This window comes from Sinocyclocheilus rhinocerous, unplaced genomic scaffold (genome assembly GCF_001515625.1).
Source record: "Sinocyclocheilus rhinocerous isolate Xijiao unplaced genomic scaffold, SAMN03320098_v1.1 scaffold2008, whole genome shotgun sequence".
Classification (NCBI taxonomy): Eukaryota; Metazoa; Chordata; class Actinopteri; order Cypriniformes; family Cyprinidae; genus Sinocyclocheilus; species Sinocyclocheilus rhinocerous.
The window spans coordinates 461,470-476,754 of record NW_015644775.1 but is presented as its reverse complement, the minus strand read 5'-3'; positions in this window follow the sequence as shown (position 1 = coordinate 476,754).

The following is a 15,285-nucleotide window of genomic DNA, read 5'->3' as shown; positions in this document are numbered from 1 at the left end:
TTGAATTTGCCACAGGTTAACTTCACTCAAAGTGTAGTAACATCTACAAGCAATATGAATTCTCCTGAACTAAATTTCAACTGTCCCAGATAAGGGTATGAGTACTTAAGCAATGGAATCATTTAAGTTTTTTATTTTTAATAAATTTGCAAAGATGTTAAAAAACTGTTTTTTGCTTTACCATTTTGGTGGTGTATGGAGTGTAGATAGATGTGAAAAAAAAGGAAATTTAAACCAGTTTAACATAAGGCAGCAACATAACAAAATGTGAAAAAAATGACTTTTGCAAGGCACTGTAGTACATACGTATAGTCATATTCGTGTATTATGATATGTCCATATGTTTCACATTGTTTTTTGGCCACGTTCAACCTTTGTTTTGATCTTACTGCATGGAATTAATAGCATTATTTTTAAAAAAGCAAATCTTGTTTGATTTTTCACAGTGCATTGTAAAATTTCCACTCAAGTTAGTGTACACTGTCGAAACCTTATTGGAGCTTTGTGGCCAGCGCTCTGACATACAGTGGAACAGAGATTCCACTTTTTACTGCCTCGCCATTACTGTCCTGTAAATAAAGACAAAAAATGAAAAAACAAATAAAAATAATAAAAAACACTATTTAAAATAATATATATATTTTTTTTTTCATGATAGTATAACATTTAAAGTGTTCTTAAATTTACTAATCATATATGGAAAATTCCTATTTCCACAAACATGAATGGAAATCAGAAAAAAAATTAATTTTACACAATTTTAAAATAGAAAAAAAGGTGTGCACAGGGTAGGGGTGCTGGGGTGGGGGGGGGGTTTGAGCCTCTGCCCCTTAAATAACCAATGCTAAAGTAATTTCTATCTAGGGCCCCCAAGAACGTGATTTCTACTGAGCCCACCTGCCCTCTTATAGAAAGTTCTGTCATGAAATGGTAGATGGCCAGTGTTGGGGAGTAACTAGTTACATGTAACGGAATTACATAATTTTATTTCAAAATAAAAATGTAATCAGTTACAGTTACTGAGGAAAAAATGTGTAATTAAATTAAGGCTTGATAATTGAGACTGTTTAGGTTTTTGGGGGATTAAAAAAAGGAGTGAATTTTTATCATCGTAGGGTGGTTGTGTCCACACACTGCTAAGACACATTTATATGCAAATGAAGATATTTTGCATCCAATGTCTCCTTTAAAATTAAAATATTATAATCCTAATTCAAGTGATGATGACATTTTTTTAAAGTCTGACAGTAATCAGTGTTGAGCACTACTGAGCACTAGCACTACTAATTTAGAAAAGTAATCAAAAAGTAAACAAATGTAATCAGCTACATTACTTTAATAAAGTAATTGAAAAGTTACACTACTTATTACATTTCAAGTAGGGTAACTTGTTATCTGTAACCTATTACATTTCCAAAATAACCTTCCTAACACTGTAGATGGCACAGGCCGATAGCTTCTAACTCAACCTGATATAATTACATCATTACTCACATTGCGCAGCTGATTGGTTTGTTTTCACATAAACGGCCAATGAGCTTGCTGCTCGACATTAAAATACTCGTCTGAAGCAGTTGCAGCACGCTTCAGAAACCCTCCACCTCCCCCAGCTCCACCTGTATAGATCTGCTATGGGATGATTTCATGTATGTTTTACACGGGGGTTATTTCATGTTATATGTACAGCAGCAGTATTTCTTACATGAACAATGAACATGAACAAAATGAACATTTTGTCTGTGGCAGTAGTAGCAAGTCTTGGAACTTGCTCTGCCACAGCAGCAGCAGCGTAGCAGATCTATTCCGCCAAGACCAAACACATTGTCATGTACGTTACCATGCTAAACTCTCAGAGAGTTGTCATGACAGAAATATATTTCTATTACTGCATAATTATCAAAAGTGGTGTAATAAAGTCCTTTCACATCACCATTTATATATCATCAGATATTATAGATTTTCTTGATTGAAACCAACTACTATTTTTGATGATTAGATGAGGAGAAAGGGTTGGTCTAGAATTGAAAAAGGGTTGGTCTGTTTTCCCACCATGTTGTCTAGATACATGCTTTCACAGGGTCCTTTAAAGGTTTTTAGAATGATACATATTATTGTCAGGTTTAACAAGTGCACATACAAAAGTGAGCTCTTAAACCGAAATCAAGTGTAAATAGTGTTGCACAAAGCCAGGTCCAGCTGCAACCTTGGTGCAGTTAGAGGAATAGTCCTTTCACATCACCATTTATATATCATCAGATATTATAGATTTTCTTGATTGAAACCAACTACTATTTTTGATGATTAGATGAGGAGAAAGGGTTGGTCTGGAATTGAAAAAGGCTTGGTCTGTTTTCCCACCATGTTGTCTAGATACATGCTTTCACAGGGTCCTTTAAAGGTTTTCAAACATATTATTGTCAGGTTTAACAAGTGCACATACAAAAGTGAGCTCTTAAACCGAAATCAAGTGTAAACAGTGTTGCACAAAGCCAGGTACAGCTGCAACCTTGGTGCAGTTAGAGGAATCCTAATCTAGACAATAAGCCACACATTCTGCAGATATAAGAAACAACACCTGCACATTAGGAGGGTGAATCTTGTCTTGCACACAGTATGTGGGATGTGGGAACATAATCATGCATCTCCATGCTACTGTAGCTATTTTGAACATACTACATTCCTGCACAGCCAAAATATTCTCACTCATATATATATAAGACATTTATGGACATCTTTGATGGCAGGACCTTAGAAGCGTGGGTGCAGTTGGCTTTGTGGCCATCCTCAGACATTTCACAAGAGGTTCTGATGTAAACGCCGACGGCATGAGTAAACACGAAATGCTCCGCAGGTCTAAACTTAGCCAGTGTTTTTTTTTGTTTTTTTGTACATGAATACAACATCAAGCACAAATACAAATATACATTTACAGTATTTTCCTAGAGAAAATTCACTTTATTTAACTAAACTAAAGTTTTATTATGGTGTTATTTTAGTATTATTTATATTCTATTGTAGTTTTTATTAATATTTCAAATAATATATTTTTTTATGTTTTCAGTATTCATTTTAGTTTTAGTAAAAATATTTTGTGTTTTCACCACTTTCATTATTATTATTATTTAATATTACTATTTAGGCGTAATTTATTTATATTTCAGTATTAGTTTGTATTTATTTCCAGCCATTTTACTGCTTCAGCTTAAACTTCCTGTCTTTGTCAAGGTTATATCACTTTCTAATTCAAGTTGCCAAGCATTGTTTAACTCTGAGAAGATTCAAAGGGGTGAGTAATTTTTTAAAGTGAAATTTCTACAAAAGAGATAACAATCTTCCTGTATGGGAACTGGATCTGATGAAGTGTTCAATCTGCTTATATACTTGACTGTCATGAAACACCCTTTTATGTGGACCCTACTCTGTACATTGCAGTGCTATTTCGTATCTTAGCCATTTACATTAGTGCAACAAAAAAAAATGGCAGATATCTAAAGCAACAAACCATGCCAACCCTGGTTCACTGTAAAAACCTATATTCAGAACATTTCTGCAAAATTACATGCTTTGCTTCTTGCATGTTTCACGACACCTTCAAAGTCAAATGCCCAGTGAGTGGTGCTAAAAGCGTGTTCAGTTTTATTCAAAACAAATAAATGTGAATTATGCAACGCTTTATTTTGTTGGTTGTTGTACATATCACAGCAGTTCGGAAATTAAATGTCCCATGATTGGCTCTGAAAGGTTAAAGGCCAATATACTCACAGCAAAGTTCATTTTCGTTTGTTTGTCTTTTTCATTTGCAGCGATATGCTGTTAATGAACATCCCCACACCGCCCATGCTGCTGAGAGTGGCTTTTGGATGAATACATAAATTTGTGTTGTGTGCTTTCCTCTCAATAACAAAATAAACACACAGCAAAAATTACAGTGGTGAGAAAACAGCAGTTAAAAATTATCTGATCATAGCATGTGGATATGTTCACACCTGCTCTAGTCCAGTCAAGTCAAGCCACAATTATTTAGACAGTGTTTTATAGAAAAGATTGCTTTAAAGCAAGCAGCTTTACTGTGTTGCTGGTACCAAGTGTTACCAGATGAACTACTGTACAGGAACACATGTGCAGGAGGATAAACTTGTACATATATGTACATGTTTGTCATGTGCTGTAAGCAGTACATCTGGAAATCAGTAGATGTAGTAAGTGGTAGAGCAGATAGATGCAGATTCTTCTTTCAGTTGGCCTTTGTCTTTAAAATCTTAACTATCATAAATCCCTTCCCCATAATCAAAATGTCCCATATCCACAGCCATATCACCCTGCAGCCCAATACTGGTTGCCCACTGAACCTAAGCAGGGTTGAGCCTGGTCAGTACCTGGATGGGAGACCTCCTGGGAAAACGAGGTTGCTGTTGAAAGAGGTGTTAGTGAGGCCAGCAGAGGGTGCTCACCCTGTGGTCTGTGTGGGTCCTAACGCCCCAGTGTAGTGACGGGGACACTATACTGTCAAAAAGCAGGTCAAAAAGGTCCTGACTCTCTGTGGTCATTAACAATCCCATGGCACTTCTCGTAAAGAGTAGGGGTGTAACCCCGGTGTCCTGGCCAAATTCTCTCCACTGGCCCTTGTCAATCATGGCCTCCTAATAATCCCCATCCATTGAATTGGCTCTATCTCTCTCTTTCCTCTCCACCTGTAGCTGGTGTGTGGTGAGCGTACTGGCGCCGTTGTCCTGTGGATGCCGTCGCATCATCCAGGTGGATGCTGCACACTGGTGGTGGTTGAGGAGAGACCCCCCCCCATATGATTGTAAAGCACTTTGGGTGTACAGCAATACACAATAAAGCGCTATATAAATGCCTCATTCATTCATTCATTCATTCAAATGTTTTTGGAGATTTATTCCCCCACTGTGTTTTTCATCATGCAACTTCTGCAAAAACTGTCAAATTAACAAACTGTATAGGAATATAAGCAGGTTGTTTTAAAGTTCCTGGTTTGGCATGTACCTGAAGATCAGTTTAGATATGACAGACGGTGTCTGTCTAAGAATTTACCTTCATAAAAGTTTGGACATTTGGCGCAGACAATTCATTTTGAAATCTATTGCACCAGTTTAATATTTTAAGTAAATATTTTAAAAATGCTGTTCTTTAATGACAGTTCTTAATTCAGTTCTTATTCTGCTGGGTCTATCTGCTGCTTTTGACACTGTCGATCATCAGATCCTCCTGTCCACTCTCTCATCAATGGGCATCACAGGGATTCCACTTCGCTGGTTTGAATCCTATCTCACTGGTAGGTCTTTCAGGGTGGCCTGGGGAGGGGAGATATCCAAAGCACATCAACTGGTCACTGGGGTTACTCAGGGATCAGTACTTGGACCCCTCCTCTTCTCCATATACACTACATCACTGGGTCCCATCATACAGGCACATGGGTTCTCCTACCATTGCTATGCTGATGACACACAGCTCTATCTCTCATTTGAAAGAACATCACCTACAGCTCAACCTGGCAAAGACTGAGCTTCTTGGACCACATTGCAAAGACCGCTCGATCTTGCAGGTTTGCATTGCACAACATCAGAAAGATCAGGCCCTTTCTAATGGAGCATGCTGCACAACTTCTTTTCCAGGCCCTTGTCATTTCTAGGCTGGACTACTGCAATGCTCTTCTGGCTGGACTTCCATCAAGCACAATCAAACCTCTACAAATGATTCAGAATGCAGCGGGCAGCAGGCAGCCTCAGACAGCCACAGCCTCAGGCAGCCACAGGCTCAGCACCCGCCTACTTCCAAATTTATTCCTTCCCTTTCTAGCTTGTACTTATTTGAACAATGCCTAATACTTGGTATTACAAGCACTTCCTGTGTTTGTTTGCCTCTTGAAGAAGAATCGCTATATGTAGTCAATTGTAAGTCGCTTTGGATAAAAGCGTCTGCAAAATGACTAAATGTAAATGTAAATGTAGTGACAGAAAAAAAACTATTTTGAATATCCCAAATGATTATATTGATTATAATAATAACAATAATTCCTTTTTTGTTTGTTTTAATTGACCATATTTATGCAGACAGCATATTTAAATGCAATCCAATGCAATCCAATTAAATGAAATTCATCAAATAATGAAAATAGTTCAGAGTCCGAACATTGCCTAGCATAGTAGACAATGCTTTGTTCTGTTTCTGACATAAGCTACTCAATGAACTTATTCTACTTCCGACAACAGGACAAATGGATGAGTGGAAACTTAAGGCCCGTTCACACAGTGAATGATAACTTCAATAATAACTATAATGTTTTAATAATCATTCTAATTCTAAAAGCAAAGTCCTCACACAACTACAATGATACTAACACAGAGGAACTATATCATTGGAATCACTTTCAAAAGTATTTTTTATCGTCTGTTGGTATTAGTGTCCCGTAGCCAGACCTTCAGACTAACGGCAGAAGGTCTGGGAACCTTGGCTGCTTTAAATGGCCAAGGACCGCCCAAGAGGCCATATGACTAGCAGGAAAAGCAACCAATCACGTTTTGTTTTGTGACGCATCATGTTTAGGGGCGTGGAAATGTCCCCACTATAACAGACTGTTGTGTAAACTCTTGAACATATTATAAAGAGTCTATGCTGCGAACTTTACATATTTCACATACTTTTGAAAATCCAGTATTTAGTTGATCCTTATAAGAGCTCATTGTCATAGTTGTAAACATGATGGCTTTCTTTCATGAGGGGGTTTGGCATTACAGCATCTTTGTTTCCAAGTGGAACGTTAAAGAATGTGACACTCACATCTTCAATCAATTCAATCCGATGACGACTTTGAAACTCCTGAAGTGTTTCCAATTTTGTGTGGTGTCTTCCAGCATTTCTGGTCATTGGTTTTGACATTAACATTGTGTGTTGCGTTAAGAATAATGCTGAAGACTCTTTAAAATCCAATTTAAGACGCATCTATAAAAATCAGATTTGGAATTGCATTTCAAGCCACCTTAACCATATGTTTAAATCAGATTTGAAAAAATCAAATTTCATGTGTTTTTTTGCTGTAATGAATTAACCTTAATACCAAATTTTCCAAAATAAAAAACTTTGTATTAATGCAAATACACAAAATTACATTAAAATCTTAAGTCGAGGTAAAATATTAAAGTAGATTAATTTACTGTACATAATAACATGTGATTCGCTTGATACAAATGTCATGGAGATGGGCATGTTTTATATCATCTTCAAGATAAGGGATGACATCTCCTTGTATTGTCAACATGAGTCCTGGTTCTGTTTGCTATAACTAATAGTTTTAATTAAAAATATACAAAATGTTCTCAATGCAACGTCCAAGGTAACAAGATAGAGCCAAAGAAACTGTACACTACAGGGTTTAATGATAAATTATACTCAGTCCTTCAAAAAGAGGTTGATCTAAGCGCTTAAAGCTGGTAATGAAAGATTTCCAGTGTTACACTGTGTCCCCTTAATTGACCATTTTGGCTTTTTCTATTCAGAGGCTTTTTAAGGCATGTTGGCAGCGGTGATGGTGATTGAAAATCCATCATCATTTCTGTGCTTTTGTTTGGCTTACTCAACAAAGAATCCATTACAATTTAACGATTTCGGTGTCTTTAAATCTGTCACCCATCACTCTAAGTGAAACTGTGCCGCATGACCTCATTGTCTCCAAAAACAAAGAGTATCACACTCCCAGTTTTCACGGCCCTCTGGCCTGCTGCATGTACATGCTCAGCAGGTCTTGATTTAGAAAAAGCTTTCTGCAAGGGCGTATCGGCTTTTATCAAATATCAAATAGGGTGGTTCACTTTGAGGTCTTTCTCTAATTTCAAACAAATCATACAGTAAGCCGTGATACTGTCTCGTTTAATGAGACAATGAAAACTTGGCTAGAACCTAAAAACCTAGCTAGCTCACCCAGAGATGACCATGAGAATGTTGTTTTAGACTAGTTTGGGGTTTATTCCCATCACTGTATACCAAACGTTGACCTCACATGATGATGAAAAGAAACTCGCACAAGTAGGCTTATTCTTTAGGGGGAAACAAGACTGAGCGTCTGTTTGTGCCTTCTACGCTTTAGTAAATCACATCTCTCCTTATCTTAAAGCTGAATATAAACAGTCACGCGTGTTTTAAAAACACTGCCTTATCGCAGTTATTGTGTACTAGAATTACTCTTTGATGTTTCTGGATTAATTTACTATTTTATTTTCGACTCTGCTGTTTTAGCGTTGAGCAGACCAAACAAACGTAGCCACTCCAGGTGCAAAATACATCACCGGACACCCTAAAGTATAACTAGTTAGACGTTGTGCTGTTGGAATCCAACTTTTTAGTGTTTGGACTATCTGCATCACCTCAGTCTTTGTTTTGACTGCGGCTCTACCGTTGGTCAGTTTCACCCACCGTTTTTCCTTTGGCTTTCATTCCCATAGCAAGCCATTTTTTTTGTGCAACATAGACATAAGCTTATTTCCTGGAAATAAAGTGGCTGGAAAATGTAAATTACTTTTAGCTCTGTTTATGAATTTATGCAAGGTGCGTAAAGCATTTACAGCCCCAGATAAGTTTTGACTTCCAACACCCCGAAGAGTAAAACCATGACATCATGTTTTACCACATCTGCATGGTGTTTGGGTCTCGCCAAAGCACTTAACCAGAAGATTCATTTTTCATTACATTCGACTGAAAATCAATAGCGCGTCACTGTAATGAAAATCCTGCCAGCAGGCTTTCAGTGGCTTGCTGGGCTCATCTTTTCATTTCTTCACTTCACGTGATTTTCCACAAACAGTAGCCATGTGGCCGCTAGTGCAAACCTCACATTGAATTTCTTCAGCAGTTTCCATTTATCAGCATGCATCTGACAATCATAATTCTGTCATATTACAGACAATCATTTCAGATAATGCCAGATGAGCTGGTTATATAAAAGGTCGATTATAAATAAACACAAAAAAATGTTTAGTGCAATCAAAATTCACTGTTTTACCCAAAATTTCTGTGTGTTTTGTATTTTTTATGCTTTTTGGAGCATTGTGCTATTGATGTTTTATTGATGTGCTATAAGATGTCAAAAAATCTTCCTTGTTGTTCTTTCTATGGCTTTTAAGTGCATTGGCAATGCACTAAAAGTTGCTGGCACTTGTTTAAATGTCGATAAATAGCTAATGCATTCATATTTTTAGTCTATAAATATAGGTGTATATTATACAGGTGTTCTGAATACAGTGAAAATGCACAGAGGAAAAAGGTATGATCTTTTATAGATGTTTTTCCCACACAGCGGAGCCAGTGGTATCTACCAGTTATCATAAAATAAATAGGTCTCTGCAGTCTCTGAAGTTAGTTTTTGGTGGTCAGGGCCATATCTGAAACCAAAAATATGTTAGCATTTGGTACTATAGACATGTAACTGCATTGTATCAATATTTTACTACTTGTTATATAGTGGGGTTTAAATGTTGATGACACTCTTTAGTTGTCTCTGTTAAGCCACCTTTTACTCCTTGTGCATGTTTTTTTCTCTCCCTTCCAGAAAGCTGGGACCCTGAGGTGTCCCTTTGTGCTGTTAGAATGACAAACCTTTAGCTGACCTATGACCCTGAACATCACACACTACCATAGTAAATCCAGATGGAACCACACTAAAAGAAATACACAGAAAGTCACAGTTAATGACTTGTTTTGTCATGAACCTGTATGTTATAATAAAGATGTAGTAGATATTTTGAAAAACATGACTAAAGGTTTACTAAAACCTTTAAATCATTTAAATTCACAGTGGTGGTGTGATGAATTTTCTTGCTGCTCTTTTTTTGATAACTTGATAACTAAGACTGCTGTTAGGTGTTTCTTTCATTTATAATTTCTTTTTTCTTTTTTGCATGGAGTAGGATGACACATTAACTTCTCACAGTGGGAAGAACCCTTCTCTTCACTTCTTATCGTAAAAAAGACAATAAAGTGAAAACATACAGTCATACAGACCTGTTGACCACAAGTTGGCCTGCAAGCGGTGACCCTACTATATATACATACAGTATATAGTGCAATATACCAGTGTTGTTATTGTTAACTAAAACTAATACTATAATTGTTTAAAGCTGAAATAAAACAAAATATAATATGAAAAAGTTAATCTACATTAACACATATGCATTAAGGACTGAGGTACCTGAGAGAAAACCTACCTAACATCGCTTTAAATGCACTGGAGAAGCCATTTCCCTCAATGACATTAACACAAACAGAACAGTCTGGGGAGAGATCTCTCTGAACTCATTCCCATCGTCAAATAAACCTCAGTAACTGTAGTAATCTGGAGTAGGAGCCAGGAAAAGCAGACTCCAAAGCTCCAAACATGGTAAAAATAGTAGTAAAGTAAAACATTTCATCAGTTAACAAAGATAAGAGAACTCCGTCATAGTTTGGGAAACCTCTGCTGTGACTGAACACTTTCTGGTCTATGATTTGTTGTATGAGGGTTCACGTTGTGATGACCAACTACATAATGATGAACAAAACCGTTTCTTGAAACTTTTAGTCATTAAATAAACAAACTCAGAAAAGGACCAACGTCACAAAGAGATTTCACGAACAGCAAGCATCTCCAATAGCCTAATTGTATCAGCAGCTATATCATGTATATAGTGGGAGAGCTAAAGGGATTTAGTTAATTTATCATAGCGATCCTTAATTACACATATTCTTAAACAGATTATTTAGAGATGATATTTGAATATTGCATGCCATTTATTATTGTTAGGGATAAGAATGTCTTATATAGTGCACCATTTTTAGGGGACAGCCAATTGTAGGTGTCCGAAACAATAGTTGACATTATTAAGCGCACTCGTTCAATCCCATAATGCACTTCAATAATGATTGTAACCAAAGTAAAATCGCTAGCATGTACTATGAGCATTGCACCGAATGAATTCCCACGTCTCAACAGACCATTGCTGGCTCTTATTCACATTCATTAACAACCAATACAGCAGTAGTCTTGGACTTTACAGTGACACCTACTGGTGTGGAGGCAGCACTGCAGTAAAAATGTTACCAAAGCAGATTTGGCCTGCGTTCCCCTTTGTTTTTAGACACACACTTGCAATCTTTCATAAACGCTTGCCCTCAGGGGAATCCCCACTTGCATTATGAGTGCGTTCCACATCGTGAAGTGGACGAGGGAAGTTTATATGAGCCGACCCTTGACTCCTCGATTTTGACCAAGGGAGCGAGTCTACTTCATACACTTCAGGCAGCTCCATATACCACAATGCAACACTATGATATATGAAATCATTTGTAAGATATTTAAAATAGCCCAAGCATAGCTCTATAGAATGCTGCATCAAACAAATTTGTAAGGGGGAAAAATGTAAATAATAAATCAACTTTATAGCAGATTCCAAGTGATCAAGGGTTTAGGGTTTTCCAATTAGTAATTAGTTGCGGGCACTCGTGCAACATAATCAATGACGTACATCTGAGTCAATGAGTTAGTTAGTGAGGAAAGGGCATAAAAAATGAGGAGGAATGCAAACCTTAAAACACTCCATTTGCAGATGTATTTTTTATACCCATAATGAATTGATTCAACAACTGAAAGTGTGTTTGACTGGTCATGTGATCTCAACATGGCAGCCACCATGCATTTGTAAACATATTTGTCAAAAGTCAGTCCTTTCAGTGTAAAACAGTTTCAAGTGGAAATAATGAATTAGTGCACCTGTAACCTGTACGGCACATGCTTGTCATACTACCTCATGTAGTAATAGCACCTTTGGTATTTGTCTTTGCCATTGTTTGCAGATATATTTTTCCAGGTTGTGATCCACGCATATAAATTTAACATAAAAAGACAATTTTAGTGGGATGTTTAGTTGAATGTGCAATATATCAGATATACCAATGATCACGTTATAAAGCATGTCTTGTTGAAAATGGCACATGACGTTGGCGTAGAGGTTGGAAAACTCTAATCCGTTGCATAGTTTTTCAAGAATTTCCTTTTAAAAATAACTGCTTAAATCATTTGAATCCACAATGGTGGTGTGACGAATTTTCTTGCTGCTCTTTTTTTGATTACTTGCCATTTTGAAAAGACTGCTGTTAGGTGTTTCTTTCATTTATAATTTCTTTTTTCTTTTTTGCATGGCGTAGGATGACACATTCACTTTGCACAGTGGGAAAAACCCTCTTCTTCACTTCTTACTGGAAAAAAATACAATAAAGTGAATATAATACATTCATACAGACCTGTTGACCACAAGTTGGCCTGCAAGTGGTGATCCTGTATAGGCAAACTGTATATAGTGCCATATACCAGTGTTGGTATTGTTAACTAAATCTAATACTATTAAATAAATAAAATTTAAAAAATGAATAAAAAGACAGCATACAATAAATTTACTGAAACTTAAACTAAAATAATAAACTAAAAATTAATGCTAATTTAAAATATTTATAAATAATATTGTAATAGTATATATAATAGTTTATTAGTATTGTAATAACAGTCAAATCAATAACTAAGAAGTAATAGCAAACTATGAAATAACACAAATGAAACTTTGGAAACTATAGCCAAAACAATGTTAAACAAATAAAAGCTCTTTTTTATTTTAGCTTCATCAAAGCATGCAAAATATCTAACTTGCAGAGTATCTATAACTTGGATGGTTTTTAAACCATTTTAAACCACCTGGATGATTATTGACAGTTTATATTGTCATTCAAACTTATTTAAAGTATTTTAGCGTAGACTTTCGATCTTTTTATCTTTTTATCATCTTGAGAAGCATAAATTTAGTCAAGTACTCAAACTTTTAACTGGCAGTGTACCATAAATCACGATTTTGAAAACTTAAAGTAATGCAGCTCTGCTTTAGCGCTGAGGTAAATGCATAAGAATGTGCTTCTACAGCCCTAGTGGCATTTAACATAGGCTATATTGCCTGACAAGTCTTTATTTTTACTGGCACCTGGTGATGGAGACTTGTGCTTGTTTGATAATCTGCTCAGCAGGACTGCTTTACTTCTAACAGCAATGGATATCATATGTAAAACAGATTATCCAATAAAGCTTACTTTTCTTTTCCCACAATTAACAACTGAAATTGAGTTGTATGGGAGGATTTATGTATACTCTGATCGTTTCATATTTCTTAATACTGGATATTTCCAAAATTTGGCTTGTGATTTTATCATGCATAGAGCGCACATCCATTAGTCTACTTCCACTGGCAGGAGCAGAGAAAGAATATTAGGAACCATCTGCAATATAGAAAAGGTCAGTCTTTAGCCATTATAAAATATCAGTATGGTATCTTATTCAAGCCAATTTGAAAAAAAAAAAAAAGTCAAGTATGTCTACTCTACAACTGCTTATGTAACATTGTGCATCCTTCCAAATCAACAATTAGTTTCCCATCTTGCCAAATCAAACTTTTACCTTGCCCGGTCAAATTCAATTTAATGTCAGCATGCTAGACTCAGCAACTATATATTTTTTGGTCCAGTGTTGTTATTGTAAGGCTACGCCATTGTTTGGGATCTAGTCATGTGATTTTTAAGAAGTGAGTGTCAATGAATTGACCCTTGTCATCAAGAGGCAGACAGGGAAACACTTATATTTAACCGTCCATATGTTGAGGAAAACTGTGGGTGGTAGTGACGTAAAACGCTGAAAGAACATTCTATTAACCTCCCCAAAAAAACATTCCATTCATTCAAGACCACTTTCATCAGCTGACATGAGTGACCAACATCTGTGGGGTTAATGACGAAGATTATTGGATAAATATTACCATTACGAATGCATACATGTGAAAAAAAGCTTTTTGAGGTTGTTTATTTAGTATACTTGTCTCCTGCATGGGCATCTTCTTGTGGTTTTGTTAAAGTCGTTGATTTAAAAATAAAAAAAAGTTGTTTTCTCCAAGCCTATGAGGCTTGTTCTCACCCAACGGGGAGCCCCTCCAGCTACAGATGATGAGAAAACCAGTTGTGGCCCTAAAAGGGTAGCTAAACCCGCATTAACATAACAACAGTAGACTTTAACAGTCTTAATGTGTGTCAGGTAAATTCTTAAATGGACAGAAACATAAAAATAATAATATAAATGTTTTTAAGCATAGCTATTATTTCAGTTTTAGAGTTTGTATTTTCCATGTAAATTAAATGCATACAAGTTTGTAAGATTTTTCAAATGTTTTTGAAAGAAGTCTCTTATGCTCATAAAGTGTGCACTTATTTGATCAAAAATACAGAGAAAACCGTAATATAGTGCAGTATTATTACAATTTAAAATAACTGTTTTAAATATTTTAAAATGTAATTTATTCCGGATGGCAAAGATGAATTATCAGCAGCCATTACTTCAGTCTTCGGTGTCACATGATCCTTCAGAATCATTCTAATATGCTGATTTGCTGCTCAAATAACATTTTCTATTATTATAAATGTTGAAAGCGGTTGTGCAATATTTTGCGGAAACTGTGATAGATTTTTTTCCAGGATTCTTGGATGAATAGAAATCAAAGGAACAGCATTTATTTCAAACAGAAATAGTCTGTAACTTTGTAAATGTTTATCCAGTCACTTTTAAACAATTTCATCCATCCACTGAATAAAGTATTACTTTCTTAAATCAACGTTACTGACCCCAGACTTTTAAACAATATACTGTAAAAGTCATATTTTGTTAAATGTCATTATTGCCTTTTACTATAGTGAATCATACTGTAATGATACTCAGAACAGCTGAATCTGAAGGTTTAATGCTAATTTTCAAAGTAGAATTAATATAAAGCAGTGATAGAATGCAAATTCTATAGAACATGATTTTATCTTTGTAGCTAATCAACAAGCACTTATAGCTGGTAAGATTATTTCATAATGGTAACATTTACCAAAAAAAAAATGGTACTGATTGACATCAATCCCAAAATGCAACATATCTGTTATTCTTGGGGAGCCTGTGGCACAGTGACGCAAGCTGCCACAAAGACTTAGGCTCTAAAATGGATGAAGCATAACATTTTGGTTTCATTCATGCAGTTACACAAATACACATCCTCTCAGTGCATGTAGCATGGAGAAGTTCACACTACAGCTCTCTGAAGACGTTTCCACATTTCCAAAACCCAGTTAAAATGTTCAATTGTAATAAATTAGGTCACACTGCCACTGTTGATGTTTGGGGAGTTTTTCTCACAAATGCAAGTAGGTCCTAATGATAAATGGACTGATGTT